This window comes from Aricia agestis, chromosome 18 (genome assembly GCF_905147365.1).
Source record: "Aricia agestis chromosome 18, ilAriAges1.1, whole genome shotgun sequence".
In the NCBI taxonomy this organism is placed as follows: domain Eukaryota; kingdom Metazoa; phylum Arthropoda; class Insecta; order Lepidoptera; family Lycaenidae; genus Aricia; species Aricia agestis.
Window position 1 is genome coordinate 3,032,954 of NC_056423.1, and position 23,507 is coordinate 3,056,460.

General features: G+C 36.3%; 1 protein-coding gene across 3 annotated transcripts in view; it reads left to right on the plus strand.

Moving 5' to 3' along the window:
* The first annotated feature begins 3,257 nt into the window (after positions 1-3,257).
* LOC121736273 (LIM domain only protein 7) overlaps positions 3,258-23,507 on the plus strand; it is a 174,359-nt gene continuing 154,109 nt past the window's right edge. For all 3 annotated transcript variants that reach the window (XM_042127363.1, XM_042127365.1, XM_042127366.1), the window contains exon 1: positions 3,258-3,462. The gene's annotated coding sequence lies outside the window, so the exon portion shown is untranslated. The remainder of the gene's footprint in view (positions 3,463-23,507) is intronic.

Below are 23,507 nucleotides of genomic sequence, written 5' to 3' on the forward strand. Positions count from 1 at the left end.
ATTGCACCCTGTTTATACAGTATATACATGTATATACAGCTTGCAAAGTATTGGTCCATCTTAAATCTTAATACGTGAAGGCCGTATTACACGTAGGCAGTCTCTGTGCTTAATTTATCTGTAGCAAAGCTCTTTAACAAGTTGCAGAACTGGACGGTAATTATTTCAATACTTTATGTACCTACACAATTATTATCGGCGACACGACACATTCTTGTTAATACAATTTACTGAAATCGCCCGCATCGTTTAAGTTTATAGGCAGGAGAAAAATATTGCTTGGCCATAGCTTCTTACTTGAAGAGTTATATCTTGGTTCTTCAATTCCATTCTTCATTCTACAATCGTTGGGTAAAGTAAAGCTCGACAAGGCTTATCAAGAAGTTTACAACTTCTTGAGGCTTATATATGAACGTGGTTGACACTGACGGGAGCGCTGCTGAAGGAGAACTGTCAAACACATGTCAAAAATGACGTTTTTGTATGATAAAAGCGTTTGGTTCCTTTTCTCGCCACGTTCAAAACTTCAAACTGTAGATTCACAATTCACAGATAACGTAAAAACTTTTAAGGGGGAGGGGGGAGGTCAAACGAAATGTTACAAATAACTACACAGTTTGTGAAATGTCTCCAAAAGAGTTCCAAAGGACACATTTTATTGAAGAAAAAACATAATATTATATTTTGAAGAAAATTATAAAAAATATTTGGAAAGCTTTATTCAACAAATGGACCTGGCCTTCAACATCCTTGAGCTTTTTACCTGCCTCTTATCTTAATTTGCGTGAAACCATTATACTTTATTAAATCCTTTTCGTTTTTGGGATCGGTCCGGCTATTTACGGCTACCGTATCACACGGATGTGATGTTGCTTTAACATTATGACCCATTATGAGTTATAACCTTGAATATTATTGTAACTGGTAAAAATAAAATAGTAATGGTGTTTACTTAGAGTCTCTGGTACAAGAAACACCGGATTTGTTAATATGTACTTGCTTCATTATTAGGATTCCGTACCCAAAGAGTAAAAACGGAACCCTATTACTAAGACTTCGATGTCTGTCTGTCCGTCTGTCTGTCTCCAGGCTGTATCTCAAGAACCGCTATAGCTAGATTTCTGAAATTTCCACAGATTATATCTGTTGCCGCTTTAAGAGGATACACCAGGGGCTAGAGAAATGAAAAAAAAGTACGTGTAATATCTATAGCTGTCTCCTTTACCTCAAGCCTATACCGCAGAACACGATAGAGACAACTGCAGAAAATCCAGAAAATCAACGATTTGTTGTCCCCTGATTCCTTCTCCAAAACTTAACCGATCTAAGTATTTTTTTCATTAAAGATTAAAAAAAGGCTTGAGCTGCGTTCCTATGTTTTGCTTTTTTTGTATAATCTAGCCAAATCTGTTTTCTGGACGTTTGAACATAGCGGAAAAACTGGCCATTTTTTTGGGTTTTTGAACGTTCATATCTTATTTAATAATTAAATTATGAAAAAAAAGAAAACATAGGGACATTGTATTAGTGGCCGTAGATATTCAGGAAAAAAATTATAACTCTACTAGCATTATCCAGGGAGGAAACAGGGGACAACGTTTGTATGAAAAAAAGGGCGGTGTGGACTCCTCTTAACAACAAATACTAAAAACGATGAAAAACAAAATAAATTAAATATTTAATTTCGCCCCGATTCTATTTTTTTTTCAAAAAAAATCCGTCCTCTTGCGACATCCATCAGAGGGCCTCGCAAAATATATCTTGTCCACATCTTTAGGTCTTGCCCCGCCACATAATAATCTCTGAATACTGATATTATGCTTGTTGTTGTCGCCTGTCGTTGTATGGTTAGCGGTTTGTTGGTCTTTGTTCTTTCTGTCTTGGTCTCGATACTTCTGAGGGGTAAATTATGGTATTAATAATCCCTGTAATCATAGTTATTAAATAAAGTAGGTACCTATAATTAGAGTTGTTTATAAGATGTTGAGGCTTGAGGATTATTGGCTCTCGTCTTTGTCATCCTTGCATCCTTGCATCATCGCAAAGTCATACCTAGGTATTTCATTCATTCTAGAAATTACTAACAGATATGTAAGGGCTGAATCACATGAGAAAAGACCCATGAGCAATGTAATTTGTAATACGGGAAATATAATAGAATAGTTTAGATATACGTATAATAATCTATAACATTCCTCGACAATAAAACTTATTAGTTATTACAAATTAACAATCTTATTAGGCGGAAAAATGAGAAAATTCTGTCTAAAAGTTGTAGATTTTCAAACAACCACCAAGACCACAAGACGTGGTCTCGTTCTTTATTACACTTAATATTAACTTTATGTTAATATTAATTAACTTCATGTTTTGAAATAAGAATTTACAATTTCGATTTGCAATCAATAGATGGCGCTGACATAAGAAAAAAAAAAAAAAGAAAAAAAACATTGTTGTGTGTTTTTAACTAGTCGAGATGGCGTTAGTAATGAAATATTTTGGAAATTACTTGTCGGACCAGCAACGTCTTCTGTCAAATTCTGTGCTCAAAGTTAAGGTTAAAGTTAAGTTCGCCTTAACTTTAACCATAACTTTGACCATAACTTTAACAGCTATAACCCAGCCTCTGGTTCAAGTTGCAACCCACCCTTCTATTTTTAAGAAAAATACAGAGGTAACGAGCGCAAGAATTACCTGATAAGAGTTAAGACAGCGCAACATCAGAGCTTCCTGAGGTGCGATAATGTGAAATAAATAATTTTGTCCGTTGATCTATTTCTGCGCACATTAGTGTATGTCGTGTAAATGCTGGATGATTGATAGATGCTCGCGACCCGACTTGACCCGCATTCCTGCTTCTTGGTCTAATTATACTAGAATTCCTCCGTTTAACAGATATAGGTTGTAGAAACCTTTTTTTTTACCTACCTAGGCTAGGTAAGTACTAAGTAGGTACAGCTGTTATGATTAGGTACAGATTAGTGCATAAGTTCACCTGATTTCGATGATGATGGATGAAAGTTGATACTGACTGTGGCAGAATATGGTTACATGAGTTATTTATTTAAAGCCATACAAAACAGCATCTGTAGGCAATAGGGAACGTATTTATTATTATTGATATGGGAAATCTCAGTGATCTCAAATTCATGTGCAACAAAGTGAAGTGAGCGGGAGATGGCGAGATTTTACCTGAGTGACGTTGGCGCTGGCCGCGGCCCCCGCCCCGCCCCCGCCTCCTCAGCCCGCCAGTCCGCCGCGCGCCGTCGCGTTGAATGCACGTCGGAGTGTTTCTCGTTCCGCAATTGCATTTACCGTATTAATTTAGAACTGACCTGTGAAAATAACACACTGGTAATTAAACGTTCTGTGCCGCATAACAGTGAACTGAACCTGTGTTACAGTGTCCTCGAAAATCATCTGGCGACGTGATCTCTTCTAAACGTCTACGGCTATCGTTGCGTGAGTATTTCTAAAGTTTAACTGTACTTTCCATCCATGGTTTGTCGAGCTATGCCGGTTCTTAGGTGTATTCGCGGAAAAAAAACCTGTAGTTTCGAATGATCAGCCACGGTTGTGGGTTAGATGTAGGTCGTTAGCATCTTTCTAATTAAGTTATGGTCGTGCGTAGGCAAAACGTAGGAAATCTGTTTACGCAAACACCTACGATAGCAATTGCTTGTACGCATTTGAAAAAGGAAACCCGATGCGTTCTAAATTCGAAGTTCAAACCGAGTGTTCCAAATTCAAAATACAGAAACGAAAGTGTTTTGAAGTACCGACCGTTTTTTACCTGCCGGCTGCCAGCCGGGTCGCCTTCTATAATCGTCCATGGACCATGGCGTTATCTACTAAATTACAAAATGCAAGAATTCTGAAAACTCCACAAACTTTAACATTAATTAACAAGAAGGTATTGTAATAATGTCATTCTGCAAGAAATAACAATAGATACGACCTCTTGTGCAACCAAAACAATACCTAATTAATGATTGTCTAAAATAACCTAAATTCCGCTAGGTTTTTAGAATCTATTTCTATTGTTGATCCTGTACGATACTTTCCCTTAATTCACAGTATGACCAATTTCGTAGGTACTTTGAAAATATTATGCAAGTAAAAATATAATGAAAATAGTTTCGTAGAAAACTTGTTGCCTCACTAGCCAGACGCCAGTACCCGCGAGTTGTAGTCATTATAAACACGCACTGTGAAGAAATATAATTTTGTCTATGGTCTGTTACATTTTTTATGGCCGCAGACCGCACTGGTTTGAAATGGGTTTTACGATTTACGGTACTCTAACAAGCCAAATTACATAAAAGCGCCTAAGATTTCATTTGAATACTTATGTGTAGATTGTCGATCAAACTCTTTTCTTTGGAGTAAAAATAAGTACGATGAAGTTTTAAGAATAATCCTTCAACTCGACTGCATCATTTACATTTATAAGGAATACGTTGTAATAAATTTCAATCTTAATGTAAACAAAGCTCAGTGGCTAAAATGCTACAATTTTAAATGTCTGGCGGCGGCAAACATTAAGTAGGGTAATTTCGCCTATTCGCGTCCATTTAGTGCAGTTGGCAAGTTTGATGGCGAAAATAATAATGTCCCAACATTCATTTCTATGAAAAAATTATGTTATGTGATCAATATATTAGTCTATTTTAAGATTAACTTTCAGTTTTACTCGAAGCATCTTATGTTACATTTTTAAATAGATAAACTTCAGAATAAGGCGTTTTACCCACTTTGCGTCCACAAAATCCTAATTGCGTCCACCCGTGGACCATTTAGCGTCCACCAGCTTAGAAAAGGAATATAGGGGTGATATTTTAAGAAAATAAAAAAAGATTGTATTTTAACAATTTCTTTATTTCAGAGTATTAAAAATCAACATTATTATCATAATAAAGAATCTCAAAAAAATAATCAAAATCTTCTCAACATTGAACTTAAAAATATATATTTTAACAATTATTTCTTTATTTCAGAATGTAATTAAGTAAACTGTAATAAAAATCAACATTATTATCATAATAAAGAATCTCAAAAAAATAATCAAAATCTTCTCAACATTGAACTTAAAAATATATAAGGTACCTAAGTAGTAGGACTAATAGGTAAAAAAAAACAAAAATTTTTCAAACCACTTTTGACCTGGGCGATCATCTTTAAAATTATTTTTAAACTTCCCATCTCGAATTATTTTCTGAACAGTATTCAACAATTCTTGCTTTTTCACTGGAAATCCACATTTGGAAATATCAAGAAGCCATTCAACTACTTTTTTTTCACCATCTACTCCTAGCGCTGGTTCTGGTCCAGGTTTCTTTACTCCATCTGGTCTGCGCCCACTGATTTTATCCAATATTGTGGTCTTGGGAATAGCATATTCTTTACATATTTGTCTTACCGATTTATTCTTCTCTCGAATTTCATTTAACGCTTTCTTTAAATCGTCTTCTGTGTATGTTCTCCTTTCCTTCTTCTTTCTTTTCTCCGAAGAACTCATCTTAAATAGAAAAAAAAGAATAAAAGAACTCATTTTATTTAAAAATACAATTTTTAAACATATTTTTAATAAAAAATATACAATAATATAATAATAAACAATACATTTCATAATTATTATTTTCACATGCAAGTCAACATGCAAATATTTAACGAAAATAGTGGACGCAATTTGGTTTATGTATCATCCCCTGTAGGTATAGTTTGCGTCCACAGGTGGACGCAAAGTAGAAATTTTGTGAATTCGATGTAGTAATTCGCGTCCACCTTATTTCAGTCGTTAAATATAAAAAACATAAGCAAATTCATAATAAATATTATTCCTTTTTACATTATAATAGTCTACAAACAACTATGTAACCTAATTTTCACTTAAAACAATAAAAAACTTACCATCGAACGCGCCGCTGCACACTATTTTTTTTGTCGCGCGAGCGCGCGCACATGCTCCCTTGTTGAACAGCCGAGGCTAACTATTTCTTCTAAACGGTTTTGGTTTGGCGCACGGACCTTTTGTCCATGTGAGGGTACCTCGTATACATTGACGTATTAGCGGGAATGACTTTTCGTTTGATTGGTGTGTTAGTTTACTTATTTTCGGGATTTTAAAAAGGAAGATCCGCAAAATGGACGCGAATTGGTCTATGGACGCGAAAGGGCGAACTTACCCTATGTTTTTAAACGGAATGCTGATTAGTAATTAGGTACTTTATGAAGAGTCAGGTTACCTTAACATAATGCTTTATTACCAATATTACGTAAAAACAATGACAATATATTTCTCGGAACCCTCTCGATGGGAATTAGGTTGTTACGTGAATAAACAATAGTACAATTAAATCGATCACTTGCACTGAGGTAAATCCCCGCCATAGACAAATTTTTTTTCAGTGTGAGACAAAGACGTCAGCTATCAACAGCTTTTTATAATCGTAAACAAAGGAAAATAGTGCACCATCATCACACTAATAGGCGAAAGTTGGTATGTTTGTTACTTTGCACGCAAACCTACTGACAAGTTTTGATAAAATATGGAATTATTATTATAGTAGTTCGAGATCACTCTCACAACTCAGCTATGACCTTTCCCGAGTCACTCAAAGAATCTCCATACCAAACGGCAAAATCGGTTTAGCGGTTTGGGCACACATACGGACTCGCATTTATATATTTTTCTAATATAATATAATATATTAATATAGTAATAGTATGTTTAATTTTTTAGATTTTTTAGATTTTACCCGCGCTGAGTATTTTATACTGTAGTCTGTAACCCCTTAGGGCAGGGGTTCCCAATCTTTTTCAGCCTGCGGCGTAGTTCACGTCACAATATTAATTTATCACGGCGCGGTGCAGCTGCGCCCTACTCTACCTATAGTCAGAGTAGACAGAATGATAGAGTATGCCGTCTTAGAACTGGTGTTGAAATTTTTAAATTTGACGTATTATGACGAAAATCGTCGCTAGGGTTGTTAACTTGTCACCTACGAATTTAAAACTATGACATATTCGCTGGACGTGTTCCTCTTTGGTCGTATTGTTGTTTATGTTTTGGCACATGCGATTACAATTGTCAGAATCTAATTTTGAAATCTTTATTTTAAATATTTAAAAATAAATTATATCAGCCAGCGCGAGGCACATTCCGTTCATAATCCTAGTGAAACCCGACGAATTTGACAGATATTGAAACCTGTCCGTCTCTTTGCAGTCGAACTACTGGTCGTTATGTCTATTGTGCTATAGTTTGTGCGTTTTATGATGATATGCGTGACGCATTATAATTGACAATAGTAGGTAAGTTACCTAACAAAAATTAATCGATTATTTAAAAATATCGAATCACTTCAAACAGCTTGGACCCCTTGGAATTACGCCGAGATGTAGCTTCACTCTGCATCCTCTATCGGTTGTATCACGGGGAGTGCTCTGAGGAATTGTTCGGAATCATTCCACCTGCAACTTTTCGCTATCGTCCCACGCGAAAAACATACCATCCTCATCACCTTGATGAGTGGCAGTCTTCAACAGTGCGTTTTTCGCGCAACTTTCTGCCGCGCACTGTAAAACTCTGGAACGAACTGTCACCAGCAGTATTTCCGGACCTATACGACCTGCAAACCTTCAAGAAAAGAGCTTATTCCCTCTTAAAAGGCCGGCAACGCACCTGCAGCTCTTCTGATGTTGCGAGTGTCCATGGGCGACGGTAGTTGCTTACCATCAGGTGACCCGTTTGCTCGTTTGCTCCCTTATTTAATAAAATAAAATAAAAAAAAACTTCGTAAAGGAATGAGGGATTTTCCTATATTTTTAATTTGATTGTCAAACAGTTTCCATTTCAGTAACTAGATGGCGTATGGGTAGACAACTATCGGTAATACCAGGGAATACCATCAATAATTGCTACAAAACTGGGCAAAAGAATATAAAACTTGATACATTTCAATTTGAAAAAGACGCAATAATATTCCAAGACGCAATAAATAGGATAATAAAGTTATTAAACCGATGTTTTAGCTAAAACTCACGGAAGAAATAGCCCTATCTACCGATATTCACACCAAATGTCACAGGAATTATAAATTTTAGTATTGACAACATTAACATCAAAAACCCAAATAATACAATTTGGGAAAAAATAATAAAAACCACACCAACAATAAAAAGTAGAAGAAGTTTGAAAGTGACATGCCCGCCAAAACTCTTTCAGTTGTCAGTTTTCAGTTTGACAAGTATTATATTATGTTAGCGTGTTCCTAAACTGTTACCAGTATACTGGCCTAATAGCTTAGGCCAATGAACGCTTAGGTTTAAGATATTTTGATTTATGTCACACTTGACAGTACACTGATATTTTTTGGAAACACAACCCATATGTAGTCAGTGATGCCAACCTGCAGATAATTTCAGATCGGTGAGGAACCAATAGAAAATCTAGAAGTTTATCCTTACGCCATCTAGTTAAGATTGTTAAAAATAAAATTAAAAAATATAAATGAAAATCCCTCATTGCAATTATCGAAATTATCGATTTCGTACTGACATTTCAGTAGTGCCGGCGATTTAAGATGGCCGCCCTTTTTTATCGATTTGATTTCGATTCGATAGAGTCAATCTCTATTGACATAAGTTCCGTTTCATGCATCTGAAAATTTTCAAATATTTTCGTAACAATAATTTTATACTCCTATTTCACAGTTAATATTTATAATTTTATATTAATTAGTTAGCATTTAGCAACTTTTCATTTTTATTCATTTACAATTATAAGAAACATTTGTTTTTGTTGATGGAATATAATTGATTCCAAAAATCATGAACATCTCATCATCAACACAATTTATAGGTCTACCAGAATCTCATGGCAAAAAGTGAGAAAAGAAATTGAATCAAGCAATACCGGGGTGATTGGAATAAAACTTTTTGATCCTTTTTTTATAGCTAGGCTGATTCTGTGTCGTGAAACATGCAAATTTATATAAAATTTTATCCAATGATCAAGGATATTTTTTGAAAATCTGCCATCAAAATTTGCCATCAGATCCTGGTAGACCTATACACAATGAGTTTCTAACGTTAGTAACATAGAATATCATTGCCTATACATATTAGAGATGTGCCGATCATGACTTTGGCCAACTAGCTGATTAGTCGGTTGCAAAGAAGACGACTAATCGGCCGACTAGTCGGCCAAACCGATCATGGTTTCGGATGTTTCCGTAACGCTTCGTTTACTGCTGCGGCCTGCGAACGTGTCGGATCGTGTGATCGTCATGATACAGTTGATGCTTTTGCCTTTTAAGGATATTTTCAGGATTATTGAACCAAAGTATTTTTGTACCAAATATTGTAAGATACTATTTGTAGATGTCATAGAATATATTTCTTTACCAGCAAGTAATTTCAGACACAATCCATTTAATTTCTAAATAATCATTAATCAAGGTTTTTCTTAAATGTAATTTCAATAATAGCAGAATAATAAAAGAGCCGATAGTCGGCGCTTTTTGCCGACTATCCGCCGACTACAAAAGTGGCCGGATAGTCAGCTTACCGACTAGTCGGCGACGAGTCGGTTCATCTTTAATTGGAACATATTTACTACGGAACCAATAAGTATAAAAAGTACTTATTAAAACGCGCAAGAGGAAGGTGTTACGTGCATTTTTGCCCGTCATTGTTTGCAAATTTCGCCCTCACATAGTGTACATGACACTTTTTTATGTCGGTTATCTGCATGCAATTTGCAAACGCTTGGACAAAAATCACGAAAAGACGCGATGCGCGTAGACCATTTTAATTTATATAATAACAAAAAGGCCGACTTAATCCTTAAGATGTATGGCTTAGGTATATAAATTAAGAAAAAAAAAATAACATAAAGAAATAAGCATGCTGATGTAAAAAAATAAAATCGCCCAAGTGCGAGTCGAACTCGCGCAGAAAGGAACCGTGCCGTAATTATAGAGCAAAATTTTTGTTTTTTGTATGAGTTTATTTTATTTTAATATTTTAATTATTAAAGTACACAATATAATTGAGGATTAAGTGAAAATTTCAAGTGCCTACCTGTTGCGGGTTGTTGACATTATCGATATCGAGCAAAAAGGAAAAAAACGCGTTTATTGTATGGGAGCCCCCCTTAAATATTAATTTTATTTTGTTTTTAGTATTTGTTGTTATAGCGGCAACAGATATAAATATGTACACAATCTAGAAAATTTCAGAAGTCTAGCCATATCGGTTTTTGAGATACAGCCTGGAGATAGACAGACAGACAGACGGACAGACAACGAAGTCTCAGTATAAATAGTGTACGGGACACTATTTATACTGAGACTTCGTTGTCTTCGTTTTACCCTTTAGGTGTCTACCATAGTCATACTGTCTAGTAAAGTAGAAATCAAGCCTTCATAGAAGTTCTTTACTGCTAACCAAATTAATTTACATTGACCCCCGCCTATATAATATTTTGTGGACCCCCATTTTTTTGTTAGGGCCAACGACCCCCGTCTAGTCTCACGTGGACCCCTGGGGGTCCACCTGGACCACTTTGGGAGCTACTGTATAATATTATTAATTCTACTTAGATAATATATTCGTAAAATAAAAGATCATAAATCTATTTTTGTACTACACACGCCTCTAACTACACAGTAGGTACAGAATATAGATTTATTTGTTTATAGCAACAACAAGGTATCATTACGCAACGAATTAACTGTATAACCTTAACCCAGATTAACTCTTTAACTGTGGTTTTACATTTTGTACGCTTTCGTTATACAGTAAACAATATGTATATAATTTTTATTTCATTCAGTCGCACGCAGTTCTTTAATCACAAAGTTGGTTGGGATTGTCGGTTTTAATACGCCCTTAAATAAAAAACACGGCCAAGTGCGAGTCGGACTCGCGCACATAGGGTTCAAATTCCGTCCGTTCGTTCCGAATAAAGCAAAATTGGGCCAAAAATGGTAACTACAATAACGGCCATTCCCAATATTTGATCTATCTCTGGTTTTGCCCTACTAGAGATAGGAATAGCTCACAATTGACATAAAATATATGTCTCCAATGTCTAATGTGAGCTATTCCTATCTCTAGTAAGGCAAAACCAGAGATAGATCAAATATTGGGAACGGCCGTAAATCGACGGCAAATAATCCGACATGTTGCACACGTCATATCTGAATATTGACAACCGTAAACCGTTGCCAAACGTGGAACAAAACTTTATCTTTACCTACTGTATATGCTGGTACTGCCCAAAACATTGTAGCATTATATCCTATTGCTGGGCAATGGTCATCTATAGAACGAATAAGTAACAGATCAGACGCAAGCGTAATATTAGACATATTTTCAGAGAAACCTGAATTGATTGTATTTTCTGCAACAACTTGTGAAACGATACATGTCAAGGCGAAACAAGAGCAGGATTACGAAAATCGCGAAAAAAGACAATCTGATTCATGTATTATTGAATATGGCGAAGTCGCGTAGGTTCGTGGTTAGACTATAGGTCAGTTTGATAGGTCACATCGCAACGTTGCGAGGCGTTGCGATGCATTTTGAAATTAGTCTAGGGCCGCTCGGACCAGAATGGCTGCGGCGAAGCGAGCACTTTTAGTGTCATATGATTTTAAACTTTATCTTCATTATTGTAATACATAGTATCGCTTGAGGAGTTTACGGCCGCCCGTGGCCGCTCGTGGCCGCGATTTGACTGACAGACTGACAGACAACGAAGTCAGTAATAGTGTCCCGTTTTTACCCTTTGGGTAGAAAGTAAAGTGGAAATGGAAGCTTTGTCAAACATGACGATGTCGCTTCATTGAAATCAAACCTTCATAGAAGTTCTTTACTGCTAACCAAATTAATTTATATTGACCCCCGCCTACATTTGTGGACCCCCATTTTTTTGTCAGGGCCAACGTAGACCCCCGTTTAGTCTCACGCTGACCCCTGGGGGTCCACGCGCCGCGCGGCGGCACCTCCGCGATTTCTTAAGCGACACTATATTATCGTTTAAGAAATCGTGTATAGTAAGTATTAAAATAATGAAGATAAAGTTTAAAATCCTATGACACTAAAAGAGCTCGCCTCGCCGCTGCCATTCCGGTGTGGCGCGGCCCTAAAGGCCAGGCCACAACAATATTTTGAGGCGTCGTATCGCAAAAGCAGCCCTTGCCAAGTTGCCACAGAACATACAAACTTTGTCCCCTGTTTCCTTTCTGGATAATGCCGGTAGTGTTATGACTTTTTTCCTGAATATCTATGGCCACTATTAGCATGTCCCTATGTTTTCTTTTTTTTTTCATAATTTTATTAAGTATTAAAAAAGATAAGAACGTCCAAAAACCCAAAAAATGGCCAGATTTTCCTCTGTGTTCAAACACCCAGAAAACAAAACTGGCTAAAATATACAAAAAAAATAAAACATAGGAACACAGCTCAAGCCTTGCTTTAATTCTTAATGAAAAAAGTACTTAAATCGGTTAAGTTTTGGAGAAGGAATCAGCGGACAACGAGTCGAAGATTTTCTGTTCTTTTATTAGAACTTTTGCCGTGTTGTCTCTATCGCGCTCTGCGGTGGGAGACTTTAGATTGGTGAGACAGCAATACATTTTCAAATACCTATTTTAAATTTCTCTCGCCCCTGGTGTTTCCTCTTAACAACCCTTGCAGAGCAATGTAGATTTTTAGTATGCGACGCCGGTTATTGGCTTGGCACTATGGAACAGGCAGCCCTACACCGCGAGCGACAAGTCTGTCAATACGAGTATCTTCTTGCGTAGAGAATAAAGTTTAGTTTTGAATTGCTCGTGTATTATTTTAACGAATGCTTCGACGCGTCATGCAACGTAAGCTGACCTTAGGTCTTATAATGTGTTCTAGAATCTAGTGCATCGCCTCCACGCGCCTTTTTTAAGTCTTTTAGGTTTGACTGACCCTAATACATAAATCTCAATTAGTAAAATAAAAAAATATTGAGTTTTAATCACAATGCAAATCCAATGGTTGGATTAGAAGGTTTATTTTTAAAATATCCACTAAAAGTGATTTCCCTATAATCAAGCGATTCAAGCCAGCCCATTACGAAGTAGGTAGAGTTAATTTAAGTACAAAAAGTAGTTGTCCTTGCTTGCAGCCATTGTGTATTAGTCTCAACAATAGACACTGAGAAAATGTTACTTAAATTACATGTCTACTGTAATACTTATTTTTCGTTTATCATTAAAACTTAACAGATTAAGTAAATGAAATATCATAATAACAAATTATTATCTTCTGCGGCACATGAAACCTTGAACTCAAAACCTCATGAAAAATATAAAAAATAACCCAAAGTAGCCTGGTATTTTACCTTAGCACATAAATCTCTGCTAAAAACTGAAGCAGTATTAGTTTTGTGACATAAAAAAAGAAACTTAGCATAAAATTAAATGCAAAGTAAAAAAATACATAAATTAACAAGCTTCTAGGCTCTAGCAATGTAAAAGTATAAAACTTAAAGAGGTTCTAGGTTGAACTGATAAAAAGGACAAGAGTATTTATACGCAAACAGCTTGCAGAACTAAAATATGAAGGTATCTTCCTATAAATAAGATAGAGATTAGAGAGATTCTAAATACCTTACTAACTTAGAATCTCTCTAATCTCTTTACTTAACTTACCCTTAGTGCAGGTCTTGAATACTAAACAGAACTCACAATTATAATGTTAGTACACTGTATATGTAGAATAGAAGAAAGTTTATCATAAAATAGAAATTTCATTTCATCAATAATTTAAGTTAAAAGTAGAAAAATTAAAGGATAATATTGATACAACAGAAAGGAAATATAAATTTAAATAATTGTAAACATAGAGCTGCTAGTAAATGTACAAAAGTAGGCAGTTCTTCTAAATAATCATCTAAAATTCCTAGGCATGATGTAACGAGTCTAGAAAATCACACCTCTGTGGGTTGAGCCCATTTAAAAGCATAATTTGCTGACCGCAATACGGAATATCGCATTTCAGATAGGTTCTGTGATAATTATTCTAGAAATGTGTTAACATTTGCTTATAACTCCTAATTCTGTAGAAATTATCACTTAAAACACCTGTGTAAAGAATGCCAAGACAAGCGAGTTGATACAGTCTTAAATAGCAACACTGCAGGAGAGTGTCTATTTTGGACTTGTTGAATAAGTTGATCCAAATTTTGGTAATCGCTTCTCCAAATCCAGATGACCTGGAAATTTTTATTAGCTCCAATCTGGCTTGGATTTCAATTCGCTGTTGTTTCACATGCACTTTGTGCGTAAGCTGAGATTGCAACTCCCGAGATTATAATATCTATGGACGCTTCACACCACGTCAGTCTGGCCCCGTGCTAAGTACCTAAAGGACTTGTGTTACAGGTACCAGACAACGGAAATATTTATATATAATACTTTTATACTATACATATTTTTAAGATTTTTATTATATCATACACATATTTAATACACATCCAGACCCGGGAACATTGAAAACTTTTTGTTCCGTCGGCGGGATTCGAACCCGCGACCCCCGGCTTGAGCTACCAACGCGCTCACCACTGAGCCACAGAGGTCGTCATGTACGTCATTTTACCTGTGAAAATTGCCTTAATCACCTGTTGTACGCATAAGGTATTCTTCAGCCAAGCAGGGTTTGGGCTGTATGTTCGTCATTTGCGGGAGAAAGCTAATGGAAATGGCATACGTAACATGTCATATGCCTTCATAACCATTGATTTATGTTTGGATCACTTTTTGGACACGGCTACGCCGAATTTGCGATGCTACGGTCATTTATCACAATTATCTGGTATTTTCGATGGTTATTTATCCACCGTTACTTGACGCGCTAAATGCAGGTCGTTTGTTGTCTCTGCCTTTTGTATTGGCATGGACTTCCATGATGCTTTTTTATTCATACTTTCATACTTATCGTGTTTATCAGTCACCCTATGCTTAAACCCCTGAACAGACCTAAATCACAAAGACAAAGCAGACAAGAAAAGACACTCAGATAAAATTTGAGTGCCAGGAAATGACAAAGGACAAGGCATAGATAGTTTGTAGCATCCCCAGAGTGGGTATCGCAGACACACTAGATTTTCAAGATTGTTAAGCGGCAGCCGTTGATGGGTTATTATAATAAATGTTAAGTTACTTGCGCGACGGAAGGGCGTAACAATACGCCCTCGATCTCATGCAAGAAGCGTTATGACAAAAAATTGCAGTTACACTCTCAAAATTGGAGGCGGATGTTTTCCGATACAACAATAAAGCTAATAGCGGACCTCAAATATCTACAATATGAATATCAATTTAACATTGTAGGTTTAACAAGAGCCAATTGATTGGCTATGCCCATATACAGCCTTAGGACAGCAGTTAATATCTGTTGCCGTAATAACAAATCTGCCATGTTCTGCACTGATAAATTGGAGGCATAATAAATGTGGTAATTTTAACCTTCCATAACATACTGTTGATTTTATTGCATAAAATTAGGAGAAGCAAAATCAATAGCTTAAGATTTCCTTTTCGGTTTCTCGTTAATTTATTGTGCACATAAAATATGAAGGTACAAATTCTACAAAATTTCAGAGCAGTCTGAAAAACTGTGCCATTAGTTTTGGACGCTTTAAGCGGAGCTTAGAGGTGCCGAATTGACCAATCACCATGCTCGAAATCTTCGCTGTCATTCCGCTGGAATAGCACGATTGGTCAATTCGGGCACCGCTAAGCTCCTCCGCTTCAGTGGAAACGCAGCCTTAACAGAGACGCCCACGATTCAGCGGCATTGTAAAGTGATGCTGCTCGACATTTTTGCCGATAGCATAGCACACATATACCACCAAAAAGTGGTCTACTATGGCAACAAGCTGATATGAGTATAATAAGGTAATTGGCTCATTGGCAAATAAGGCTCATTGAGAGAGGCCTATGTCCAGCAGTGGACGACTGTAGGCTGATATGATATGATGAAGGTAATTTCAAAGAAACTACTGCAATAATGTTGCCATTTATATTCAAATTATTCGTGGGCCGCCAGAATTTGAAGCAGATTTCGTCAACGCAGTACTATCATAGTAATTTCGTTTCATAATTCAATTATTATAATGTTCATGTGAATAAAGTAATGGAGCTATTGATGTGTTACGCAACGACTCGAGTCATTACGATGACAAAACTATTACGGTTGCGTTGATTCCAGCGAACAGTTTCATCTGAACGCTGTGAAATGGGAGAAAAACTCTTCTTAGAAAAGTTGCGATAAACTATTAGAACAAGAAGAATTATGTAAACATTTTGATGGCGTTTTTTTCTATGAGCTCGTGGAAGGAATGGAAGTTGTTGAAATATGCTAAATACTCCGTGTATTTGATGTTCCGGATTCTAGAATCGCCTTTTGAGGAAATCATTTCGTCCCATTTAAGTAAGCAGCACAGAATTGTCATACAATCTATTAACCGCAACTCTACCGCAGTCCTGAGAATCTTAAACGATGGGTTCAGTGACCCATAAACGTCGCGGGAAACACCAGCTCGAGTAGCTTCCCCCACTTTCGACAATTGATATTCATATTGCAATAAATTAGACGTAAATACTTCTGAGTGGGAACCTTGGCGCCAGACGAGTACCTGGGTATATTTAGCACCATCTACGCAATTGAACGCAGGATTTTATGGGTCCAGGTATTTGGCAGTGCTCCTATATTTGGCTCGGGTTATCTTGAGTTCTAAGTGGGGTTAGGAGTCTTCCTTTTAGGTATGAATATGGGATGATGCGATTTTACGTACTCATCTAAAGTATGGATCATCTCTAGGAATTATATAGTCTGGCATAAAAGTGAAGAAATTAAGAAGTGGCAACATCGTAGTGTCATCCCTTTTCCTTCTTAGATTGATTTGAAAGGAATGATACTACGATGTTGCCACTTTTTAATTTCTTCACTTTTATGCCAGACTATACGTTGATTTTTTTTAATAGGTACTAGATGTTCCGCGCGGCTTCGCCCGCGTAAATCAGGAATTTTACGGAAACCGTACATTTTCCCATAAAAAATAGCTCTTATTTACTCTATATCTGTGCCAAATATTGCCATAAAAATTGCTCCAGTAGTTCGTAATATCTAATATTTCCCCCTTTTTCCCACATTTTCCTGAGTTTCTTCGGTCGTATTAGTCTTAGCGTGATAATATATAGCCTATAGTCTTACTCGATAAATTAGCTATCTAACACTGAAATAAGTTTTTAAATCGGACTAGTAGTTCCTGAGATTAGAGCGTTAAAGCAAACATACTCTTCAGGTTTATAATATTAAGTATAGATTTTTTTCAATTATCGCTTGACAAACTTGAGTCTCGATCTAAAAGACTATGAAAAGTACCAATAACAGGGTCATTATAGGCTCATAAGTCATAACCATGAGACGATGTATGGTCACAGAATATATATTAGTAGTACCAAGTATGGTATAATATGGTAGTGATGATGATGATGATGATGATGAATGTAATTTGCATAGTAGCATATGCTTTCCGTTCTTAAAACAACGCCGAAACTCCCAAACTTGTATCTATAAAGAATCAGGAGTTTTCTCAGTACCTTCCGAACCACGGTATACCAGGTGTACCTCGGTGCAAAATCTTACTTGTTGGTAGCATATGCTTAGAATACTTCTCACGAAACCGAAGTCACCACATGTTTCCAAATAAATTTTGAGGAGTTCCCTCGATTACTTATGCATCCTTCATCAGATCACCACTTTTGTGAATATAATACCAAATTGGGATGATACCCTATATACCAAAAGAAATTTTTTGAAAATCGGTTAACAAATGGCGGAGTAATCGTTGAACATAAGAAAACGAACATAACACCTCCCCTATTTTGAAAGTCGGTTAAAATTGTAGCCTATGTGTTATTCTGACGTTTAAGCTATATTATTGTAAAGTTTCATTAAAATCCGTTCAGTAGTTTTTGCGTGAAAGAGTAACAAACATCCATACATCTACACATCCATACATCCATACATCCAAACAAACTTTCGCCTTTATAATATTGTTCATTTAACGTGTGCAGTTGCGACAGTCAATAACTTTATCGTGTACGGAATTCTTAAGAAACTGCACAATTCGTCATAGCCAGCCTTTCAGGCGTCCTTGCCTCGAGATCCGTATCGACCTTTGTGGAATGTAGAATGAACGGTACTAAATATAACACTAATAGAATAATATCCATTGAATCTAGTGCCGGTAAATCACTTATGAATTCAGGTCACCAATAATTTCTCTTATCAAAGATGCACCGAGACGACCGCAGGGGAATCTGAGATGTATCGTCGGGGAGGAAGGCTCATATTCCATCGCGGGTCGCTAATTGGGAATTCATAGAAATCATACATGGTCAGCGTATTGAGAGTAGCGAAATTGGTTATCGAGTTAACTATGACATGGATTCCATATACGGCGCGCGAAGTTTTTATGTAACCGTACCGCAATCAGCTCTGCTAGTCCCGAGTCTGGCAGTTGATATGATCATCAGTTCTCGAGATTAGATCCCGATAATGTTGCTGTTGAAACATGACTTAAAGTGGGCATTTCGTTCGGAGATAAACCAGATAAATATGTGTTGTGACATACAGCAACATTTTTTTGTTATTAAATACTGACAAACAATTGCGTAAGAACATAAACAATGGACGAATCATGTTGGAAAATGCTAAGTCGCGTCTAGAATTACTCGATATCATTACATCTTCGAAGCATCACATTAATGTGTCTCACGGTGATAATCGTGACGATTATTATAGATTGTGTTACATCACAAAAAGTCGACGATATGATTTCAAAGTCGATATCGATGGTTGCAAAAGATAAATCTGTTCTATTAAATTTAATTACCTCTCATAAATAGATCTATCATCTTGAAAGATTATCGACAAACAAAAAAGAAACTGGACTAAAAATTGGTCCTTGTGGAACTCCATTAACTAATGATGCCTCAAACCGCTAAATAACACACAATTGGTTAATCATCCCTATAGTCCGCAAGTTCAGAACTTCCACAAAGGAAAATGATCAATTCTTCCACAGAAATCATCCGTAAAAAATTCTCCGAATCAATTTTCGAATTGTGGGCGTTCTTGGCCTTGGGTGATGTATTATGCCTTAAAATTACGATGAGCACTTAATAAAGCCTTATATCGGTTATTGGGTCACTTACAGTTATTTTCTGGTATTGATTGTAGTCTGTTGTGTATTTATCACGTCGAATGGGAATTAAGTAATCCATTACATGATAAAAATCTGAGCGAGGTAAAAGCAGGCCCAAGAATTTAAGTTTTAAATGAAATGTATCAATGCTTACTTTGTTTTCTTTAAAACATTCTGTCTGCATCTAAAATTGCTGGTAAACATGATCAAATAGTTTAAAGGAACCCGTTAGCTATGTTCCACTGACATAATTTGTATATTTAAATCAGTTTATTGAGCAAAGATGCAAAACTATTTCCTGAGCTAGGTGTAATAGCGTGAAGCAATTTCCTTAAATAAACGTCTCCATTGATGAATGAGGAAACATCCTTAGCATGGTATTCGGTAGATGTTTCTTAACAGCTATGCAATGCAGTGACGTAACTGTGAGAAGCCACAACAATACCTCCAGTCCACCTGTGGGAATCGTCTCATACGTATTTGTTGGTTTATGAAATTGTTGAATTATGTGGCGTTTTGTATTTATCTTTCTTGAATTAAATAACACTCCATATTGACATAGTTTCATGATCTCGTCATGATCATTATAATATACTGTACTCTATTCACTAGGTTGATATTTGATTAGCATAACGGACTTTTACGAAGCAATAAAGGAACTTATCTAATTAATTTGTTACTTAGACGCATTCAAACAATTTCTTTCAATGTCAGCAAACTTGCTAAGGGGAAAAGAATTCAGGCGTATTTTAAGTAGCTCAAAATAACTTTTTCTGTCGCTCCACTAAGCTCGAATCGAATTCGATTAGTGCCTTGTTTCATTAAATTTTAAATTTATACGTCTTTTACGACTCGTGTTATCAGTTAAGTAATTTTATGTCGGTCTTTGGTAATGCAAGCGCATTAACGATTTAAATTTGTCACGTAAATTAGGCTCGAAGTCTGGATTTGTTTTTTTTTGCGTCTCATACATTTTTATTTGAAGCTTTTAGATTACTTTAGTCCTTTAAATCTTGCAATTTTTTGTGCTTTTAATTAAATCAAAATAGTGACTTTTAACATTATTTGTGTACATAATTCAGTTCTTATTTTAGTACATACCTACTTCGCTTTATTTGCTTGTTTAACGGTAACTACATTTAAATCTCCTATTAATTATTTACTTTTATCATTTCAAAGTTACATAATTTTTAAAGGACTGAAATTGAAAAGTTTCAGTCCTTATATCTATTTGGTTGCTAAGAAATTAAAATACAAACTAGTTTCAAGTTTTATCTTTTTGTTTACAATTGATAATGCAAAAAAAAAACTAAATTAAAGTGCTTTGTTAAAGTGTTACTTCCAAAGCCATCAAGTGATGAATATGTATTAACCACAGAGGAGGCCCTCAACGTTTACTGCGATGTTACAGCCGTTCCGAACGCTTTTAATTTTATGACAGCTATAATTTCAAAATGATTGTTGTGTTTCTTCAAAACGCCCACAGTATTGGGAAACCGTTCTATATTCGATATGTCAACATCTAAGTCTTCGCGGTAGGCAGCAGTAGGTGTGAGAGGTAGGGTGGGTGTGTTTGTTCCGGGACTGTCCAATATCCGGTCTTAATTGGGAGGAATTTTGTTCTATTTTCGGTTCTCGTTAGCAGTTAGCACCTTCGTGTCAGGTGATTGCTTAATCGAATTCCTAGGAACAAAAGACCTAAAGTTGGCATACAATTTTGGGGTAGTACGAGTGTTTTGACTTGTACTATTACAATACTATGAATGCAATGCCCAATAGACAGAAAATGTCACAAAAATCTAGAATCTAGAAGGAATTAAAAAACAAATTTTTAGTGGTGGGTAACTGCGCCTGCGACAAAAATTTTACATTTGACTATCTATTGATAGAGGTTTTCTGAAACTTTTCTGAAACTTGTTGCGCCGAAATTCGATAATGATCGAAGTTAATTACGATCTGAAGAACTGCCCTTCGGCCTTCCTGGTGTTTATGTTCCTTCACAAAACATCAAACATCAAAATCGGTTTAGTAGATGAAGAGGCAATAAGACCAGACTCGCATATTTTGTAATATTGATTAGGGTTTTTTTTGCACATTTTTTTTTAATGAAATAAGGGGGCAAACAAGCAAACGGGTCACCTGATGGAAAGCAACTTCCGTCGCCCATGGACACTCGCAGCATCAGAAGAGCTGCAGGTGCGTTGCCGGCCTTTTAAGAGGGAATAGGGTAATAGGAGAGGGTAGGGATGGGAAGAGAAGGGAAGGGAATAGGTAAGGGTAGGAAAGGGAATATGGCAGGGGATTGGGTGTCCGGTAAACTCACTCACTCGGCGAAACACAGCGCAAGCGCTGTTTGACGCCGGTTTTCTGTGAGAACGTGGTATTTCTCCGATCGAGCCGGCCCATTCGTGCCGAAGCATGGCTCTCCCACGTATAAGCAATTAAACAATTGCATGATTGTCACATCACCACTATCGGAAAACATAACTCCTCACAATCGACAACAACAGGCGATCATGACTGACTACAGAGAAATCTGTCTCGAGTTTATCATCTCGCGTGTGGATCGAGGAAAGCTGAATAATCATCTAACACTTCAGTTGCTTTGTTGTTTCAATCGATTCTTATCTTTATTAATGACTAGATGACGCCAGCAATGGAGTTGCGCCAAAACTCGTATATCGCGCGGGAACCGTACATTTTTCCGTGTTAAAAAGTATCCTATGTCACTTACCGGGACACAAAGTATCTTCATACCAAATTTCAGCAAAATCGGCTCAGCGTTTGAGGCGTTAAGAGGTAACAGACAGATAGACTTTCGCATTTATAATATTAAGTATGGATTAAATGCTAGGAGATTCTACAAGTTCATTTTGTTTAAAAATTCTAGAGAATGAATCCAGACTAAAAATTACCTGTGCGGATAAAATACGTGTAGCAAAAAAATTCATGGAGGCTAATTACGCAGACGCGGCTTACTATTTAGTGTATTAAGATGACGTATTGCTTTAATCTGACTTTTTTCTTTTGTAGTATATTTCGTATTCCCTCTTTCCTTTCCCTTATAATTTATTTCTGACCAGCGTCACTGACCTGTGAAACATGGCGCCTGTTTATCACAATACATTTACTTATACGAATCTTCAAAAGACTCCCTGTTTACTGTTGGTGCCAGGTGGGCCTATAATTAGTTAGCGTGCTCAGGGTTGCCACCTAAAAGAAAAAAAAATATTTACTTATCGGTATCTGGTGAAGAAAATCCTAATTCGTTTCATACTCCATTTTGATATCGTGTTGTAACAATCTTCGTTATCGAGTATTCGGTTTGCTTTGGCTTTAGAGATACTATTTTTAAAAATTGCCATAAGACTTGTCATTGCTCTTTCCAGAAAAACAACGCAAAAAACATCCCACGGGTATCTTGAATGATAGAAATGTGATTGTGGTAGCCCTATGGGCTTTACCGGCCAATGCAAACAAATTATGGTGAACTTCCTGCCGCTATTTCGGGCTTACGACATGGGGTAACTCCGTATCTCCGCATTGAGATCTGTTTCATAAGGGTAATGGAACTATTAAAATTTAACGCCGCTAAAGCTTCTAAATAGTTACCGTTATTTATATTAATTTGGGTATAGACTATAGAATTATACTCGAGGTTCTTTGAAATGAAATGTTATCTCATATCTTTAAACGAGCAATTCTTGTATATATATATATAACTGGTGAACTTCGTGTCACTTTAAAACCTTCCCTGGACTTCTACGAATATTTTAAGACTAAAATCAGCCCAATCCGTCCAGCCGTTTTCGAGTTTTAGCGCGACTAACACGTTTGAAAATCCATTTTTATATATATAGATTGGAATCTCGGAATCGGCATCAACGATTTTTATGAAATTTTGTATATAGGGGGTTTTGGGGGCGATAAATCGATCTAGCTAGGAATCATTTTTAGAAAATGTCATTTTATTCGTGTTTTATCGAATACCGAGCAAAGCTCGGTCAAATAGCTAGTTTATATTAATTTAAGCACAGGCTATAGAATATTACTCGGTGTTCTTTGAAATGAAATGTATTTCCGAATGGGTTAAAAACTAACTCCCTCTGGAAAGTCTACTAACAGCTTAACCCATCAAGCCCTATATGCTCACCAGTCGAGACACAATAGAATAATAATAGATTTCCAAGAATCCACGATCGAAGGATTAAATCATTTAGCAATATCCCCAGCAGGCAATAATATT